The sequence below is a fragment of the Balearica regulorum genome, chromosome Z (genome assembly GCF_011004875.1).
Source record: "Balearica regulorum gibbericeps isolate bBalReg1 chromosome Z, bBalReg1.pri, whole genome shotgun sequence".
Lineage (NCBI taxonomy): Eukaryota > Metazoa > Chordata > Aves > Gruiformes > Gruidae > Balearica > Balearica regulorum.
In genome coordinates this window covers 10,705,008-10,726,600 of record NC_046220.1, presented here as the reverse complement: position 1 = coordinate 10,726,600, position 21,593 = coordinate 10,705,008, and the positions used below count along the sequence as shown (strand labels likewise).

Genomic DNA, 21,593 nt, shown 5'->3' with positions numbered 1-21,593 from the left:
TTTGTCCCTGCCAGGATGGATAAAGGCTGCTATTGCACAAGAGCCTCACTTAAGATACAGAGCATTTTCAAGGATGAAAGCACTCTGGGCACTAGCAACTGCCTGGAAACCCAGCAGTGGGACTAATTCCCTGACTAATGCCATACCATGATGTCTTTGCAGCATTATTTGTTACATGCTGCTGTTTTTTCCCCACACTGAGTAGCTACAATGCATTAAGACAAAATACCTCCTACTGGTATTGAACCAGTAGCCATATGGTTACTGCACCAGCTCCTGATCTGGCTGGCTGGCTGGGTGTGCTCTGTGGCTACTAGCAGTGGCTATTCATTGCACAGCCACAAAGGCTCCTTTGGCTCAAGATACTGAAACCGGCTGTGCCTTCCATTGATGACTGTTGTAGCTGAAACACTGTCCTGTGAGTACACGTGAAGGGACTTGCTGATAAATTAGTCTAAAATCCCAGATTTAGCTCATGAGGTTGCTTCTGCGTGCACAACAGTTTTGGGCTGAGGCATGGTGCTGTTTGCAAGCCTTTTTTATCACTGCTTGCAGCTGCCATTCACAGTGATGGGCATAACACAAAAAGAAGGAAGATCTGCTAGATTAGAGCAATTCAGATAGAGAGGCAGATCTTATCCGTCACAGACAACCACCAGCATTCAGCTAGGATCCAAACTTCCCCGAACTGGGTGGTGCTGTATATGGAGAGATACTCTTGTCCTTGGAAATAGCTACATTTTACTTCAAGGTATTTTCTAAGGTGCTACACAGCCAGTCCATGAAAGCCAAGATGCCTTCAGCTGATCATTCAGCTAGCGGTATATGCTCATTCAAAACCAAACACGTGCATTTTTAAATCTGGAAGCTAATACGATAATCATAAAGCATAGATAAAGGACGAGGATAAACACGAGGTATGCAATCTGGTTTTCAACTGAAAAGTTACAAACAAGAAAAAGGTCAAGTCACTGATTTCTCTTCCTTAATCTTAAATGCAGCACTGCAGTTTTGTCAGTTGCCCACACATCCCTTCAGCCTATTTCAGAGACACTCCTGCCCTCATGCAGAGGCACAGTGCCTTGGGTGCTCCTGTTACTCTTGCTGTTGGCAAGGAAAGCAAAACAGACTCTCTTTCCACCTTGTGTAATTTGTAAACAAAAGCAAAGGACAGGTGAGAGCCAGAGTTGCATGGAAACAGATGTTTTGACTAACTGGAGCACCTTTGGATGTAATGAGCCAGTAGCAGCAGATCACCTCTGAAGGAGTCAGAAGCAACATTTAAAAGGAAACCCTGACACTGTTTGATTTAGCATTGAGTGCCTTGTTGAGCCAGAAAGGAAGTAGTCATTTGGTTTCTAAGGAGCACCACCAAAAAAATACCATCAAAACAAGATAAACGTTGCAGCCTGAACAAGTTTGTCAGCACGTAACTCCACCTAGGAATTTCTCTTACGAAATCAGGCTCTCCTGTGCTTTTGAGGTCCACCCGTTGGGAGCGACCCAACTTGAGTGGTGCACTTCCACTGCTGCGCCACCTGTGTTAATGGGCTTTGTGGAGGTATGTGTGGCTTGATGTAGGGAGCTGAAACTGGAGTTGTGGAAGAATCAAAAGGGATCAGACACAGCAACGTCCCTTCAGAGATGAAGGCTGATGTTAAGACTCTGGAGGTGTACAAGCAGGAAAAAAGGGAGCAAGACAACTAATTAAAAGACAGCATTCATACCATTCAATTTTGTCACTGTACGTAGTCATCACTAAGATATTAAAGAACTCTAGACAGCTGGAAAGAAGCATTTGACATTGTGCAATTGATATTAAAACCAAACAGAAAATGGGGAACATATCCCACTTTATGTTTCTTGGCTGAGCCTTATCTATTTGTGAGTTTTATAAATTCTTCTGACAGTCCCACTGCGGTTTTCCCTGATAACTGCTTGGGCTTAGGAGGCAACTGTTTATGGCCAGAAGGAAAAGAAATGGAGGACAGATTAGGACAAGTGCTTATTCTGAAGGATACTAATGAAGAGTAACATATTGTGCCTGGCCTTCATAGATGTTAGAAAATATCTTCTTGCTTGTAATAGACTCTTGAATTTCCCCCTGAAGAACCAGATTGGATTATTAGCATAATTAGATTATACATCGTATTGCTGTGCAGTTGGAACTGCTTGGCATCCTTTCCTCTCATTATAGAGGATTGCTCACAACTCAGCATGGCACCACTTTCAACAAGGCCACCATTTTTGGGTATCCCAGTTTTGCAGATGCCTGACTGCTGGAAAAGGCTCAGGGAAGATTTTAACCGAGCTGATGCAAATGCTAAGCACATCCAGACTGGGCACTGCCCAAGACACTGGAACAAGGGGGATGTCTTGTTCACAGGCAGAACAGGCACTCAGCAGACCAAGGCAAAGCCTTTAAGAAGGTGTATGCATTGGGGAGAGTTGGGCAGGATGCTGCGTCCCCATGGTTTGCTTATATCCTCTTCTGCACGGTGGCTAATCAGCTGTACACAAATATTGGCAGTCTCTTGTGCAGCTGCTCTGTGGTTAAGGATGGCCTTGGGGCATCATGCTACAAAGGGCAGGGACTTGTGAAATGCTTTACGAGCAGCTCAGCCACCTGTTTAGGAGGGGTGGTAGATACTTGAAATTGTAACCTACCACATAAGGTAAGTCCTCCTGACCTTTTAAGATTCCTCCTGACACTTTACTTATCACACCGTTGTTACCTCTTCACAACCGGCTTATCAGGTGCTTGGACAGCACTTCATCACACTTGATAATGACTATTATCACTCCATGTTGAGCACAACCAGGTCTGTTATCCAAGTCAAAAGGAAAGCTATTCTCTTTACTCTAAAGAAAAAAAAAAACCCAAACAAACATATTCTCTTTTACTCTAAAGGACAATTATCAAATAAATGTTCAGGCAAAGGGAAGACTGGTTATTTGCACTGCATGAAGGTGTAGGACTCTGTCCTGCGTTTACTGGCACCAGCTAGAGGTGGTGTTACTCCTCTTGGCAGGCAAACTAAATTGTGAGCAAGCACGGGGATTTTCCCTAACTTAAGCAGGAATGGCTGGGTGCCATCTGGTGTGACAGACACCCGTTTTAGGGAGAAACAAGAAATGCTGCACCTCAGGACTCCCAGCTAAGCCCGCTGAGAACCTGTCAGCCCATTGCCATTTTTCTGATTCTCTGCTCCTCTCCCTACCAGAACTGTTAATCCCTGCGATTTCACTGGCCTGTTCTTCCTGCTCAGGCAGAGGTCTCTGCCAGAGGTAAGAGATGCTGTCTGGGATATCTTAGGAGCACTATGGGAGGAGTCCTTTTCAAAAGCCCCAAAATGGGCCAATTTTGCCTAATCCATTAAGCATAGTTTATCTCATCGAAATTGGGTGCAGAACCTCACCTGACTTCAGTGGGAACAAAGCAAAGGCACTGCTGAGACGTTAAGCACCTTTGCTAAACCCACACCCCATTTTACACAGGAGAAACAGCCAAGCTCAGAAAGGCAATATAAATTCCTGCCTGCGGCAGTCCTGGGGTAGATCCACCCTGGGCTTTTTTTCCATATGAAATAAACACCGGAAGTGAGATCCTAAAAGCCATGTCTGAAGACAGACCAGAAAAAGCAAGAGAGGATCCAAGTAGCAACCCTACGTCCCCTTGCCTGCCTCCTTTCAGAGGTCAGCTGGGGGATGCTGACTTGTTAACCTTGCAAAAGGACAGGACGAAGGGCCACCCGTGTTAGATAACAGCGTGTATGCACAGTTTGCTGTCTTGGTTTGTCCTTCCTCCCCACACCACCTCCTTATGCTAAATACCGTTGTGTGTCCTCAATCCTCCCCAAAGAGTGTGCAGGGTAAAACTGCTAGCCCTTCCCTCAATCCACAGCCATGTGACTGACCTGGGTGACTGCCTCCACCATCAAAAGAAAGTAGGGAAGCATTTTTAAAGGGTTATTAAGACATTTTAATAGGTTAATTATGAAGTAAGTGTATTTTGACACACAAAGGCTGTTCTTAGTGACAACTGCTCTACTGTTCATTGCTCTCATTCTACATTTCACCTTCGGCATCCTCTTAAGCTGCATTAGAAGAGTTTAATATGCATATATTAACAGTTACATTAGTCAAAAAGGACATTTTTCACATGCCTTTAAGGAAAAAGCATATGGTGTTTTAAAAAATAATCTATTCAGAGGTAACTGGTATGAAAAAGAGAAGGGAATGTTCTTGAAAAATTATGAGACAAAAGTCCTTACTTAAAAGAGTAACTGTGCGCAGAAAAATCTGAATTGTGACTTTATATGCAGCTTATTCACGGATGTTTAGTGCAAAATGTGACCTAGGAAAAGGGTGGGTCTTCTTGAGACTATTACTGCTTTGAAGACACATAGCAGTAGTATGACTAAAATGATCCTGTAGAAAAACATTTATGCATATTCCCAGATAAGATCTTGAGTCAGTTAAATTAAGAACCCTAAATAACAAAGTTCAGTGTTTCTCACAAAGTCACCAGTTGTGCTAGGAAAATACTTTCTCATTTATTATTTTTTCATCTCTTCTTCTTTTGGGTCATATCAATATAATATTTAGATCTAAGAAAACTTCACCTCATTTTGTCTGTCCCACTTCCAATCTCTATCTTAGCAACACTGCCTTAGGAGAAGAAAGCAAAGGTAAGTTCAAAAAAGACAGGAGAAATCTTCTGCCTGTCCTTGAAATGCACTGCTGATCCTGCCTGCTCAAGTGTTTTCATCCACTCCTGCTGAAGCTGAAGCTGACAGTGGTACGAAACAACTGACTTTCTTCTACCTCCTTATTTTCCTCCTTGCTCATTTTACAATTTCTGCCTGCCTTAGACCGTACACTTTGATGATGGAGTGTCTGCTTCAAAGGAAACACCACTTCGAACTGCAAGGGAAGGAAAAATGAGCGACTGCAACACAGAACCCCTTCCAGTGAATGGAGTAGGAGACAGAAAAGGTCTAAATCTTCATGACTCCAAGAACATCCAGGAGGACAGACTCTGATTTATATTCTGCAAAATGTCTCCCTTGTTTTGAAGGTAATTTCATCTATATTCCTCAAAATGTCTCCCTTGGTTTGAAGGCCCTTTCAAGAAGGCACAGGTAATCAAGGAGCCTCTGAAACTTTGTGCTTCAGTGCTGGTACATAAGTAGCTTTTGTAAATGATTTTATTATTTCTTCTGGTGCACTTATATTAAAATCCTTTATGTTGAAGGTGAGCTATCTTTTAATACACTTTCAAATCTTGTGTAACAAGGGGCACGTACACCCCTCCTGACCAGGAGGAAGCACAGAGCTCAGCTCCAACTTGTGCTAGCTGACAGACGCTTGTGAATATCTCCTTCCTCTAGGGTAACGAAATAATGGAAGCATTTGCTCCTTGATTTTTTTGTCCAATGATTTTCAATGGAAAATGCTTTTGTAAATCTGTAAATTAACTACAATTTTGAAATGCAAAAAGGTGTGCTCTGTGCTGACAACAAAGGCAGAAATAAAAGGCTGACCTTGCCTGAGTGTTCCCTGGAAAGGAGCATCCTGTATGAATTAAAAGCCTGGTAATTTGGTTTGATAGCTCAGCGTGGTATTTTGTGCTCTCACTTAGCTACTTCCAGAGTTAGACACACTATAGTAAAAAAAGAAGAAACACGATATAGACAATGACAAGAAAACTAAAGTTGCTCATGGAAGAAATTCCAGAGGATTAAAAGGTTGCATCAAGCCATCCAGATAACCTTCCACCTCTCCTTTGCTTGAGCCCTCTGACAGCAATTGTAAGTATTTTTAAAGTTTCAAAGTATTTCAGTATTTGATTGGCACCATTGTTCTTGCCTATTGGATCTTCACAAGACATGGAAAGACGAGTTTCATTAAAAGTGATACTCTGAATATGGCAAAACAGTGTTTAACTCCAGTGTTACCCAAATTCAACAAACTTCTGTTCTTGTGGGATGAGGCACTGCTAGTAAGTTGGCCTCCTCCCAGAGCTCCCCAGTACACCACCATTCCCCATGTCTTCTGAAAAAGACAGCCAAAACAGACCCGGTGTACCATCCCCAATCCACAAAAAGCACTGTTCCCATTTAGAAGACCAAATTTGCTTGACAGCAAGTATCTCTAAGTATAGATAACTTGATGTCTCTTGTACTGCTTAAGCTATTATCTTACTATGAATCTTAGTCCTGGCAGTTCCTTTCATTTCTAGACACTTTTATCACTGTAACTTATTTTATGCTGCCTCTCACACATTGAACAATCCACCAATGAAGTACAATAGCCAAAACACCCTTAATTTCCAAAGCACCTGGAAATTTCCAGTGATTCCTGCCACAATAGTCCCTCATTCCACCACAGCAATGAGCAACCAAAAACTGTTTCTCCAATGGCCATTTCAAATAAACAGATACTTCCCTGACGTTTCTGCCTGCCCTGTGTGAACCTTTAGTGCTAGAAAGCACTATGGCATGGTGAGAACACGTATTTTCTGATGTTCTATCTGGGAGGCAGCTGCAATGTACCTATGCACCATGCAAACATGCCAAATTCAACCGTTAGCCTCAGTTGGCCCTGAACCCTGCTCACTTACGAGTCCAGAACAGTATGCATCACATAACGTGCACTCTGGCATGCAGAGGGAGTGCATATTTACTCATACAACACAGGATATCTAACTTTTGGTGATGTGATGGACAGACTTCCAGTTATGTGGTAGGATATCTTGTGATCAACACTAAGCTGTTCATCCCTAATGAACTTGTCTCAGTCTCACCTCTTCTCATTGTATTCTTACACATTCTTACAGATGCGTATCTGGGCATGTGAGAGATCACATAAGCATCTCCTGTCACCTAACTCAAAAGATCAAAGGAATAGACATGCACAGAGAACAGAGGGGTGGGATCCCTGCATTTTGTTGTATGACTGGTGTTCTTTGAGATCATAGAATGGTTTGGGTTGGAAGGGATCTCAAAGATCATCTAGTTCCAACCCCCCTGCCATGAGCAGGGACACCTTCCACTAGACCAGGTTGCCCAAAGCCCCATCCAGCCTGGCCTTGAACACTTCCAGGGATGGGGCATCCACAACCTCTCTGGGCAACCTGTGCCAGTGCCTCACCACCCTCATAGTGAAGTTTTTCCTTATATCTAATCTAAATCTACTCTCTTTCAGCTTAAACCCATTACCCCTTGTCCTATCACTCCATGCCCTTGTAAACAATCCCTCTCCAGTTTTCTTGTAGGCTCTTTTAGATACTGGAAGGCTGCTGTAAGGTCTCCCTGGAGCCTTCTCTTCTCCAGGCTGAACAATCCCAACTCTCTCAGCCTGTCCTCATAGGAGAGGCGCTCCACTCCTCTGATGATCTTCATGGCTCTACTCTAGACTCGCTCCAACACTTCCATGTCCTTCTTATGCTGGGGGCCCCAGATGTGTGACAGGGAACGAGTCTGTGGTCCCCCTGGATGGCAGGGTGCAAACTGCCAGAGCCGTTCACCCATTTGAGAGGGGAGATGTTGGCTGTAGAGTGCCATGAGTGCCTCCAAAGGAGGCATCACACCCCACTCTTGCTTGAACCACCTGAGCTTGGGAGCCAATCTTTAACCATTCCCTCTGGTGAATCAGAAACATTCAAGCTCTCCCTATTCAATCCACTTGACTTGCTGTGAATTCCATCTTTAGCAGAAAGGGTCATCTGTAGTTCAAGTAGACTATACTAGCAACTGTTGATAGAATTTAGTCAATCCTGAATTGGTACGAGATTTAAGGGCCCTTTCAAAACTGCTCCACTCCCCTGGAAGCAGGCACCAGGAAAGCACTGCTCTTGGTCTGCCAAGAACAGGTGTCGTATTTGTTGAAAACAACTTGAAGGCAAAAGATCCATTAACATTCTTGCACAAATCCAACAGTTTGCTCTGACAGACTTATAAAACTCTTCAATAACTAACTAACTAACTAACTAACTAACTAACTAAAGCAACCAAATCCCACAGGCAATTAAGTCCTGCCTAAGGAGACATTTCCAATGCTCCATTTAAAGAACCATGTAAGAATAGCAGAACACTGAACAACTTAGAATCACACAATCATAGAATCATTTAGGTTGGAAAAGACCTTTAAGATCATTAAGTCCAACCGTTAACCTAGCACTACCAAGTCCAGCACTAAACCATGTCCCTAAGCACCACATCTATGTGTGTTTTAAATACCTCCAGGGATGGTGACTCAACCACTTCCCTGGGCAGCCTGTTCCAGTGCTTGACAACCCTTTTGGTGAAGAAAAGTTTAGCCCTCCAAAACCAGAGTGCGCAGCTCTCAAGTATGCTAATAAGAGCTGAGAATGCTGTATGCAAAAGCAGAACATGACCCAGAAGCTGTAAAAGGTAATACTATGGAATAAAATTGTGTTTATAATATTAAACATATGCAACCAAATGATTAGTGGAAAACCCAAAGGCAAAACATTTTGTCTTGACCTATTTTTGTTCTCAAATGTATTTCAAGAACTCCTTCTGGCTGTATCTTTAAGTAAATTTAGAGCTCTTAGCCATATGTTACAGCTCTGGGTCTCCTATTTCAAAGAACAATACAAAATGGGCATGACAGGACTTGTGCAGAAAGTAAGCCAACAGCAATTCCCACCTCTAAATGGTGCATCAGACTGTACTTTAACAAAGCTTTCCCCCTGGACTGAATAAGACAGAAGTAAGGAGAAGGAATAATCTGGGAGGTCTGTCTCATTGCCTGACATAATGATAATATTTTACTGCTAAATTCTGCTCCACTGAAAATCTCCAGTGCATGTTCACCATTTGCCCTATGTGACAAGTTGCCCTCAATTCATGTATTCTTGAATCAGGAGCGTGGTGTGATTTTATCTGTTTGAGGGATGCTTGCAACGACAAGACAAACTAGTATTTTCCTAAAAGAATGCAGAGAAGGTTAAAAATATTTCATGCACACCAGGTTAATTCTGAATTCTTCACAAAAAGTTCTAGGTTTGTTTTCATTTCAGACTGTGGTAACTGGCTTTGCAGCATTTTTCCACGTTCCAGGTTTACAGTCATGAGTACCCTGACAGGCTCACCATATTGTGCTGAAGGCTCTTCAGGGGCTGAAGGACATATATAACTGTTATCTTGGGGCCCTCAGGTCCATTAGATGCCAAACTTGTCTCTTCCAAACTTGCTGTGCAAAGCCTGTGCGTCACTTTTCCTGGGGTCTCCCATTGCACAGGGGGCATTCCCTGTTTGCAGGGTGGGAATGACCATGCTGTGTCTCGCTCTCTGCAAGCACTGAGAAACATCAGCAAGCTCATATATGGTCTGCCTGCAATTAAAAGATCAGCCGTCATGGTCAGTGACTTTTCTTGCTCAAGTCAGATTCTGCAGTAGATGATGTTGGACCAATTACCGCAATACATAATTACAGTAGCATGCCAAGCTGACCAAACGTAAACTCTGCTGCAGTGTCTCCTCTGCATCTGTGTGTTTCTGTAAACTCCAACCAAGTCATTAACCACAGAAGAGATAGGCTAATAAAAAACCCCAGTAACTCACATGGGATTTTCATCATAAAATATGCAGTGCAGTGCAAATATCTAAACACACTGAGATGAGAGCCCCTATCACTTGATTAGTAAGAACAGGTTAGCAGCTGGGACTGCAGGAAAATGAGGCATGACTTGGCAATTACTGATTTTCTCCCCACATCAAGCCTGTGTTCATTTAAGTTTTTTAAGGACTGTCTGGCATTTCGTTGAAGAAGGAGGTATAGGGAATTTAGATTAGTAAGAAAGACCACTAATGGCACATGGAATAGTCACAGTAGTGATAGATATAAAGAAAACACAATCTCACTATTCTCCAAGCCATGAAAGGCACCTTGTTAACAGGTTTTCATTTTGTTCCTGCTACTGAATTAAAAATGGGGATCAGATTTTAGTTTTTAAAGATCAAAACTGAAGTATCTTTCATCCTGCTTCCTCTCTAACCAAGCTCCCAAAGCTGATGAAGTTCAGACAGATGTCACTTATTTTTACTTATTTCACTATGAAAGTAATTTACAAATTATTTGGGACTTGCAAAGACTAAGTGATTGGGATGCTGCTGTACAAGAAAGTCAGATTGCCAATCACTGTATTTCTTAATTTAGTCAGAGTGCCTGAGAAAAAGGGCACCTGAGATAAGTATTTCTAGATTTATTTAATTTGTAACTAGTAAAATAAAAATGTTCCAGAAAACATGTGTTTTCTAAGTCCTATCCTTTATCAAAAAAAGAAAGAGAAAAGATGGCAAGCTGTGCAGGAAGAGAGCAAACTGTTTTGTGTTTGAACAATACAAAACACATTTGTTTGAGTCTAACAAAAATATAATATAATTTCCTCTGAGAGGTTTTATCTTACATTTTCCCATATATTAAGCTGATTTTTTCCCCTTTTATCTAATCAAACAATATTATTATTTTTTGAAGCTCAGAATAGGCCTCCTTCTGCGAATTGGAGCTAAACAATGTAAGTGGTACACAGCATCATACAGGCACATGGTAATAACAACCGAATACCCAGGTGATATCCCAGTCACAGTGGAGTTGACGAGGTATCTGGCATTAACTGAACTAGGGTGAGGTCTTTATCCAGTGTTTCTGCTGGTCTCCAGGGCTGTGCAGCAGGTCACAGACACAGGAGTTGATAAGTGGGGAAGCTGGGCAGGTTCCTCTGGGCTCACCTGTTTCTTGCCTCTCTTCCTCTTTAAAATGAAGTGATGATATTTTTAGGGGGAAGAGAAAAAAAAAATACAGTATTTTGCTTTTAAAACCTGCTTTCTAAGCACTCAATCCTGGTTCCCACTCTCAGCTTCATACAATCAGACATGTAAGTCCAGGGGACAAGAACGAGAGGCTCAGGCTTGGCACAGGCTGACATTTAGTTTGGGACTGGAAAGATACCCTAGTGCTTAAGTTCTCCCAAATAACAAAGATCATTAGCTTTAATTTTACTTCCTTCCCTCATCAACAGCTACGGCTACTGTCTTTGCTATATTTAGCTGCCTTTATCTTCTCTCATAAAAGGCACATCAAGATGGAGAAGGGCCTATCTCAATCTCAGACATTTTTAGAGCAGGACTGTGCTATCGTTGTGCCTTGCTGATAATACTCAAATCTTTTTCTTGCAGCACTGTTAATGGAACAGCATCCTATTTGTATGAGGGCAGTTTTCAACAAAAGCAGGATCTACCCTATGGGATTCATATGCTCTCACTTTAATTAAAAAGAAATCCCATTAAAACTTGCCACTGCCACAAGTGAATCAAATTAATTAAAAAAAAATTAGAAGATGGGAACAAAACTTTTCAGGAGGCAACAACTACAGCTTAAATCTGTACACTTTTAATAGTATAAATTAAAACTTGTGACTTGGAAGTATTTTCCCAGGTCTGAGGAAATCCACTGAAGTGGTATAACAGTGAGTAACCCTGTGCCCACTAAATCTACCCCAGGGAAAGGAATGCTGCTTATTTTTAGGTCCAATTCACTCAAAATTGCACACATGCTAATGATGGTCATAAAAATTCTACTTCAGATGCAGAAACTGTTTAAATATTTACTTCCTTAAAAAAAAAGAACAAACCCAAAAGCAGAATAAAATTGGTCTACTTACAAATGAAATCACATTTGGGACATCTTTGTTTTAAAGCTTCAATAACTGAGTTAGGATGTGTTTGCTTTCAATTTCCTACTATTAAGGAATATGGGTTTTACCTACCGTTGCAGATGAACTTTGCAAGGGTGTGCAATTGAACTACATGAATGGTGGCATAAGATTTGACACAAATTAAGTTGCCGCTGGCTCTTCTGATTGCTCGGTCCTTCATCTGTTGCTGAAGGGCCAAAGAGATTGCAGAGAGAGGGAGAACGAAAGGATAGATGGCCAGGCTCTGCTTTGGCAGCTGTGTGTGACTGCGTGGCTGGTAGTTGCAAGAGACTGGGGATGGAAAGCATTGCACTAGCAATAAAACAGCAGTTTTAAAAGAGCACCTGATGGTCAGGTTGTGGTGTAAACCTCTGCACTCACTGGGGCAGGTGCCTCAGCTCTTTGGGTAAGCAAGAGCAGGAAGTCTGCCTGGGGCTGAGGCGAAATGGAGAACCCAGACACGTCCCCAGGGAGGAAGGTTGATTTCCCGCTCATATCACCCCAGCCCCAGCGGCCATCAGGGACGTGGGAGAGGTTCGCAGCGTTCCCACCAGAGCACAGCCCAGTGTGAGGTCACAATAGGCTGGGAAGAGGCTTTCTCTTGGGTCTGAGGGCAAACTTGGACTGTCATGGACATGTCTGCACAGGGCTTCGACCCCTCAGCTGCTGGTTCCTTCCCTGTTCCTCCAGCTGCAATGCTGGCTGTGCCATGACAGCCACAGCCTTGGTGCAGGACAAGATATTAACTTAAATAAGCAATGTCTTGACAGCCATATCTTCAGTGCAGAACATGATATTAACTTAATTAAGTAATAAATTACTAAACCAGATGAAAGCTCTGACAGTGGTCCAAGTTCTGTTGCATTATCAAGCAGCTGAATAAGGTCCCATCTAACTTTTGTCATGGAGCACAGAGGACGTAGCAGGGCTGTGGGCTGTGGGAGTAACCTCTTCCTTTGCCTTACTGGAAGTGGATATTTGGAGCAGGAAGATGCTGTTTGCACCACAGCAGAGACAAAAACTTCTGGTTGTGGTTTCTGAGCTGGCTCCAGATTTTTCCAACTCAAATGTCAACTCTCACTTACGTTTCCACATCCCCTTTGAAACTTGTACACACCATGGCCGTGGCTTCATCACTCCTTGCTCTGCTCAGGTAATTAAAGTATTGCGAACCAGCCCTATTTCTAAACTTTGTTGGCCTCTTCCAGTGAGGACAAAGCCACCACGGGAGCACTTGCATTGCTATGACCCAACCATCCCTTCTCCAGCTGTTAAGCTTCCTCCCTGACACTCCTCCATGCATGGTGGCCTACGTTCAGTTATCTGTCACGGACACTTCCCCGCTCAGCTATGTTTCCCATACATGCTCTTTGTGCTAAACTTCCCTGCAGGCAGAGCAGACAACTTCTAGGGTGAGCCTGAGAATCACAGATACCATCCTTAAAAAGATGAATATACACATGGGGATTAAAAAACCCCACACCATGCAGTGTATATGTGGTGAATGATTTGGTAACACAGTGGAAGAAAAAAAAGCCAAGTAGGAGAGGGTGCTACCTCCAACTTTTGTCTTGGCTACATATGAAGTGCTCTTTAGACTAGCCAGAGATCTTACGAACTCCAGACTTTATGACAGTCTCATCTGAAAGTTTGCCCAGCTCTCATCTTCAGATGGAAATAATCTTTCCACCCCTTTCTTCCAAAACCTATGCAAAGTACCGTTCCTTAACACACCACTGAAAATAAGCAAATGCTGGCAATAAGCCTTGGTACCAACCTACTGTGGGAAGCAGCAGGCTGCAGACCTCTCCCTCTGCCTCTTCCACTCCTGTCCATGCACTCTGAAACCTCCCACCTTTTGGGAAAGCTCCCAGCCACTTGGAAAAAAAGTCATGAAATATGGACCGCCCACTCTCACCTTCCTTGGCATGTCTGGTTTTGCATCCTTATTCCTGAACATATTCACGGTCAACACCAGACCGTGACACTGGTACATACAGCATTTGTTAGAATCCCTCTTACCTTGAGAGCTCTGCTCTCGAGGTTTAACAGACTTGCGCATGCCTCCGTTATGGGGTAAAGAGGATAAAACCCAGAATTCTGTCAGGACAGTAGTTTTCCATGTGGACTATCACTGTCACAGCAGCATTCATGACAAAATAGGACAGTTATGTTAGATCTGCTCTTGTCAGTGCCTCTCTGACAGGGCTGCTCACTGATCTGGGTGGTGGAGCTGGATGTTGACTGGGGTCATAGCAGCAGAACCAACAGCAAAATTTGACTGGAATAATCTTTATTATAAATGGCAAAGGATCCTCTATGCTCCACAAGATCGAGAGAGTGCTTGAAGGGAAAAGAGGCATGCTTGTAAACTTAGAAAAGTTTGACAGAGCAACAGAAAGGATTCCTGTTGATTCTCAGAGCACAGTCTCTCTATGGCACGCCACGGCTCTTTCCTTTTTGACCTTGCATAAAAGCAGCATTAGAGAGGGAGAGAAGAAAGCAGGGGGGGTCTGTTCATGCTTGCCAGAAGGCACAATCAGAGTCCTATGAACAGCAAAAGAAACATGTTATTATCACTCATTAACAGATTAGGAGACATACATGATCGTTTTTTTCAGAGAATGTGGATTATGGACCATCTGTTGATGTGTTTCACCCTGTGTAGCACATGTGAGCATTTCGGATAGGCGTAAGGCCAGACAGCATGCTCAGGCTGCATTCCTTGACTGCCTTGCTCCCCACAGAGATGCAGCTCATCTGGGGTGTGTGACATTGCCTCCCATCCTGTGCAAGCCATTTTTCATTGCTATCAGCCATCCCTTGACTGCTTGAGATGACAAAAGGTACTTAGGGAAGAAAGTGTGAGCTTCAATCCCAAGGATTAAAACTTGGCAATGTTGGACCTGAGGAATAAAGTTTAAATGTGTGCAGAAGCATAAGGAAGCTCGACCTCAGTCAACATGACTTCTGCAGATGAAGAAACAACAACTGCAGAGCACCTTTTGAGAAGAGCTGGCTGTTAACAACTCCTTGCTCTTTTTCAAAACGTTGACTTGAGCAAGAAAGCATTTCTGTCCTGCTAATGCCTTTCCCTTAGACTTCTCCTTCCCTCTGTCACCCACCTGTTCAAGTCTACCCTTAGACTGATATTTCAGTGATGTTCTAGTTTTAAGCAGTGTGTACAGGCGAGTTAATTCATACCCAAAGACATCAGGCAGCTTGCCAAAGTCATGCTAATTAGTTGGCTGAGCAGACTTAAGTTGTATCAACAATAAAAATGCTGCCAGGTGAAGCTGGAGGGTGTACACAGTATGATATCAGTGTGTAAAAACAAGTAACAGAAGATAATTCACTGATCAGAAAGACTCCAAGGTAATGGTGACCAAACAAAAAACAGGTTTTATTACAAATGGATTCTGACCAAGATACTCTTTACTGACTGAACTGGGGAGAATAATTTGAAATTCAAGTGAACACAAACTCAGATCTGATTTCAAGGAGAATTTCCATATGGAAAAAATGTGAAGAACTGCTGGCAGGTAATGGATGTATCAAGGGCTAGTAAGATTCCAAGGTGGAAAATGTATGCATGACAATGGTGATATTTCCAAACTGTGGAGGATTAAATCTAATTGGATTTGAAGTTGCTGATAAAAAGCCTTAAGTTTCAAGGCAAATGAAACTGTGTTTGAGCAGAATCCTTTCCATCACTACATTATTTCCGTAACCGAGATAACTGCTGAATCTCCAACATGTTTATGAGCCCTTACTGATTTAAACTTGTGTTGTTCACTGCTGTACCCCTGGGATTTTCAATCACTTTTGTGCAGTGCTGTCCCACATATTTTCCATTTAGCTTCTGTTGACAGATGTCAACCTTTAAGATTTTTTTTTTCCCCTGCACATTCAATACTGTCCCAGTTATGCATCACTAGGGAAATTTCAAAAATTTTTCAGTGAGTTGTCTTAATTGATTAAAAAATAGTAAGAGTCATATGACACAACATTTTCTCCTGGCTTTAGATTCTTCCTCTAAACTTGATCAGCCTTATTTTCTGATCTAGAGCACCGACAGATTGATCAAAACCAGCAGTGGAGTTGGCTTAATCAGATTTTAGACCAGGCCGCTCGCTCTCTCCCCTGCCTCCCGCCTCTAATTTCAGCTTCTTATCTTAAATCAGTCATGCCATCTGTAGGGGAATGGCAATTGAATCTAAATCTACCTGAAATTGACAGAAAACTTTTTTCTGGATTCATTGATCCTGCACAGCCTCCACTGCCTGGCAAGACTGCTGGAAACCCCACCAGAGTAGGACATATCATGGACACAGTTTGTTAGGCAACTCTTTCTTTAGTATGAAACAGGCTTTAAAGAATATGTTGAAATGGGTATTAAATCAAGGAAGCTATAAATGCTGCTAGCCAAATGTTTGGCATACACATTCCTTTCCAATTATATGAGTATTCTGAATACCCAGCAAAATGGTGCACCACGCACACATGCTTTCAACTCAAAATATTCATCTGCACCTCTCCGATTAAAAAAAACAAACAGTCGGTACTCAACAGCAGGCACACAAGTAAAAACAGCTGTATGAAAAGAGATGCATCAACATGGAGACCCCTTTACAAATCTGCTTCATGTGGTCAGCTTTATGAAGAGGATGAGTTGACACAGAAGTCCAGTGTTTGGGAAGGAGCCAGAAGCCACTCACATTTTGGGACAGTTAGCCTCTAATGAGGAAATTAAGGAGAAATTTACTTTGAAATTAAGTAACTCTGTACCCTCCTCTGGCAGAACCCCTTGCAAATTGCTCCAGCTAAATCTTCTCCGAATCCGATTCAGCCTCAAAATCCCCATGCTTCAGTACTTAGTCTATTTTAGTCACCCTACTGGTATATGCAAATAAGCTAACTAAAATACACCAATTTGATAATATAACATATCTAAAAGGCTATATTTTGTTTTTAATTGCATATGTTCATATTTTTGCAGGATATAGGTGATGTTCTACAACTTCTATATTAAAACCAATGTCTTGAACTTAATGTGCCATATTCCTTTAAAGTCCTATTCAACAGATCAAAGCATCTGGTAGGCAACAGACATGCTTTAGGAAAGCTGTAAGAACTAAGTACAAGGTCTTGTTAAGTCATTTTTATCCGATGTGCTGCTAGAGACGCTACTGCAGATTTGAAAGCTTGCCCTACCACAGCTCCACTGAAACAGCATAGAGCCATGAACTCCCATTCTGCTTCGATTATCACCACATATAGCAACTGCGCCACGGTCCAAGCTAACAAATCAAAGGGGCTTTGGATCAGCCCATGCTACCCTCTTATATCATCCTTGTACCTTTCATAGTAAGCCAAAAACCATTGAGGAGGCAGGTGACTACTGCCCCGTGAGTCAGTGGAGCTGTGGTACACCGCATTCTCAATACCTTCCCACCCATGTCAACTGGGGTTGCATGATTCAAGCTAGCAATTAAGAGTACAAAACAATTATTCTTCCTGACATCACCCCAGCCTCAGACCGTGAGAGCTTCCTTTCACTCTGCCTTTGCCTCACTGTTTCCTCCAACCACTTCCCAGGCTTCGCCTTATGACAGTTTCAGGGTGGAGTAACACAAGTCCAGAACCACTAAAAACGCTACACATTTTAAGCTATTAATATTTGTTCCACTTACAACCAAGGAATACCCAGTTCTGGCAATGCAAAAGTCTGGATAGGCAATATGCCAGATCCTGCCCTGCCGCAATGGAAAAAAAGCTGGTAACCTTTGAAGACTCCTTCTAACTTCTGTGACTGGCTGGTCCTGCAGGGAGAATACAGTTATGGCTTCTAAAAGTACGTCCAGAAACAGTGAGAGTTAACCTAGGAGGCTGAAATTAAGAACCTACCCCACTTTTTACATCCTTCTCCTCTTCATCTGTGGTAGATGAGCTGACTTGTTACCTATAGTCAAGCCAAGACTTGTAGAAACTTCAGCCTGTCAATCACAACCATTAAAAAAATGTTTTAGGTTTCAATTTTGCTGGAACTAGTATGCAGAGAGAAAAGATGATTTTGTTCTTTGCTGGGACTTGGCAGCCCTGTGGAGTTTATCGGTAGCAATGCGGCCTACTGAGCAATGAGCTGTATCTGCTTTCTTTATTCTCTATTTCATCTACTTAAGATTTTGGGACAGAAACTGTATCTTATAACGGGTTTATATAATTACTTAAATCCAATTTCCAATCTTAATTAGGGATGCAATGATGAACTATTAATAATATTCAGAGCAGCATTAATCTATCCCTGCTATTTCACTTGAGTGGTAACAGGAACTAGACCATCAGGGAAATAAATTAAAGACAATTTGAGTTTTGAGAGAAATGTCAGACCAAGAGCTTGGGATTGCATTCCTGCAACAGCTTGTGTCTGTGGGAAATCCCATGGGTACCAAGGAAAACAGGAAAAGGTGGGATGGTGGGCCTACTCACAGTCTGATAAAGTAAAATAAATGCACAGGACATCACAGGATTCAGACCCTGCTGCTGAGCATGTGCTTCAGTAAAAGTAACTTCAACACAAACTAAAAAAGGCTAGTGTCAAACCCGAGTTTAGGCATCTTGCCTGGTAAATACAGAAATGGAATATACCCCACCCCGCTACCACTCTTAAGGAGCATTTTCCCATTTCCTTTATGGGAGTCAGACTGGACCAGGAATGAACTTCTTGCACCAGGTGTCAGACGCCAGCGATGCTTTACTTGGTTAAGAAGCCTCTAATAAAAAGTCAAAATGCTAACTATCTAACTGCTACTGGCTGACAAACCCAAGTTGTAGTCATACTCCTCAGGAAAAACACAAGCTCTGTGTGGCTTCCGTGTTTTGCAAGAGCAAACTCAGTTATCTGCTGGAATAATTATCAAAAATTATCTGCTTTGTAAAGAGCATCGCAAAAAAAGATTTCATTCTCACTGAACTATAAAATTAGCCAGAAGAATCTCTGAATCTTCAGAAGGGCTTGTCTTTTGTGGAAATTAACTGAATTGACTACGCTTTAAATTAAAAACAAGCAAAGAACTAATTTTTCAATTCTGAATGGAATTGCTGAAACCTTTAGACTGACAGTTGTATCTTTAAAATTTTTCACTAAAGTCACACGATAATATCCTGAGGAAAACTACAGCCTTGCTCCTTTTTTCCCTCTCAACAATATCAGTTTACAGCTCAACAACACAAGGGTGGAGGAGGAAATTCCTTTATTCTCACCTTCCAAAAAAAAAAAAAAAAAAAGAAAAAAAGTTCCTTTTCAACAGGCTTTAGTACAATGAGTTTGTCATCAATTGTTTGCAGGAAACATCTCACATTTTTTCCTTCTATGCAGTGAGTTTGATCCCAGCAGGTTGACTTAATTTTATACAGAAAAAAAAAAAAAAAGCCACATACATATGAAAGGCAAAGGAGAGGGAAAAGCCACAATCACGTAAGAAATCCCACCGACCTCAGTACAGGTACCCACAGAATGCTCACAGAAGATCCAGGCAGTGTATAAACACAAGATCAGAGCAATTTGGATTTAAAGGTGAGAAAAGGCGTATGTGGCTTCACCAAATAACATTAACAGAAGTAGCGAGTAGCAAGAGCTTACTCCATTCTGACAGAGTGCCAAATTTACCACTGCAAGGAAGAATAAAATAACAGCACGTGGGCAGCATTCCCACTATGAGCCTGGACTAACAGCGATTCCTAAATACCTTTTTAATTTGGTTGTTAAAAGGTGTTGTGAATAAATTGCTTGGCTTGCAGAAACAACAATGCAACATGTAAGAGCAAGAATTTAAGAACAAAAATTAAATCTTTACTCTTACTAATTTCCTTTAAGAGGTTTTCTCTAGTGAAAAGCTATTTCTGATGTAGCTTTCTGATGCTGCTTCTCCTGTTAGCTTCCACTGATGGCAAAAAAGCCTACTGCTGCTCCTGCTTTGAAAGCTCTGCTCTTTCTTTGAAATAATCAACGGTAATGGAGTAACTCACAGCTGTTTCAGAGAAAGTAACACTTTAGAAAGAAGCAGAAAGACATGGATGAATTGTGCTTTTTGGCTCTTTGCATTAACCCCTGCAGAAGCTTGTGACAGGTGAGATCCTGAAGCTTTCCTCCCCAAAGCCAGGGCACTGCTCCTGCTCCACCCCTTTGTGAGGGGAATCAGCACTGTGGGAAGAGACCAGGAGTAAGGTCTTCAAGGTCTCCTCCTGGCTTCATGTTCTGGATGAGTGTTATGCATGCCATGTATACATATCTGATGTTGAAAATGCAGATACAGGATATATCAGCAAAGTGAAAAGACTTGCCTGGTAATTGCATTCCAGGAAAGCTTTTGCAAATGTAGGCAGTATCTCAGGAGCAAAAAAGTAATTCAGTCAAGGCGGTCTAAGGTACTACGTGAATAATTCTGTGGTGAATCAGAATGAAGGACTGTCACAGTGACAAGGGTTAGAATCTTTTTCTCTGCCACACCACCAGATCTGTATTATCTCTCCAGCAGCTGGGGCAGTTAGTGACATTCACTGGTGCACAGCTGGCAGCAGAATTTCCTTCAGCTGATATCCTTCTCGTGTGTTCTCCTACTGCTCCTGTCACATACCGTGTTACTTTTTAAACACACAGCTTATGTGAGCATGAAACCTCCAGTATCAATTGAACATTCAGGTCGGTTCCCTGAACAAAATGAATCAACCTTCCTCTCAACCTCACATACATCAGACAGTGACCCGAGCTGGGAAGGGTTTAGGATATGCACACTATACTCTTGTTTAGGCCCTTGACACCCAACACCAGCAAACACTCCAGAGAAACTCATAAAACACTGAAAGAAGAAAAACTTTGAGGTGACTGCAGGACAAGAAATAGGTTAGAGGTGGAGGGAGGGGACAGAGAGCAGAACAAGAGACTGGGGATGCTGATGTTTGGCAAGGAAAGGGGAGACAGTGCAAAGGCGACCCAGGATGGTAAATACGCTGATGCAAGAGCTGAGTAAGCACGTGAGCCAGCGCCATTGCCCTGGCCAAGCCGACTTCCCCCATCAGTCCCCTGAGCAGAGCTGCCTGCTCCCAGGGAATGATGTTACCCCCCCATCTCTGCACCTCCTTCCCATCACAGACTTCAGGAGAAGTAGGACCCTGCCCTGCAACTCCAAGGACAATTATTTTTTTGTTATCTTTGTAACAGCCAAACCAAAGAAGCTCTGGCAACACTGTCAGACTGGCGGAAATACTGAGAGAGACTAATAACATATTTCTCTGCTCATCTGTGTTTGTTAGCAGAGAGGAAAATCATAGGGTATTCTCTTGCCTAATCATTGGCATTACTGAAAGCTTGGGCCTTGGGTTTGAATAATTTGGTGTTTTGGAGGACGGATGACTTTTATCAGAGCTTTTCAGAGAAGGGTATAACCCTTAGCATTTGAACAACAAGAATAACAAAGGCTCCAGAGAAGTCATTCTTTCAGACTCTTCTGATCTTCACAGTATGCTCTAAATCTAAATGTTTTTGTTAGTTTTTAACTCTTCAGTCCAGAAAATGTTCTGAAACTTTAAAGATTAAAAAAAAGAAAAAAAATACAGTTAACAAGCCAAAACTTTTATCAGTGAAGCTGCTTGTTAGTTAAGAAATGACTTGACCGATTCCTTAGAGCTTCTTTGAAACTGAAGAACAGAAGAATTTGGTTTTAGTCTCCTTATGAGACTTCTTTTCTGTGGAGAAATTCACATCATCTATAGCAAGCTCCATCTCAAGCCCACATAACTCAAGTAAACCTGAATTTACTAGAAAAAGTAAACTTTGAATACTGCTCTACAGCATGAATTATTACTGTTT

At 42.2% G+C, this 21,593-nt stretch overlaps 1 protein-coding gene across 8 annotated transcripts in view; it reads right to left on the bottom strand.

Annotated features, from left to right (window-relative positions):
- PALM2AKAP2 (PALM2 and AKAP2 fusion) overlaps nucleotides 1–21,593 on the bottom strand; it is a 271,609-nt gene that overhangs the window by 67,059 nt on the left and 182,957 nt on the right. The window lies entirely within an intron of this gene.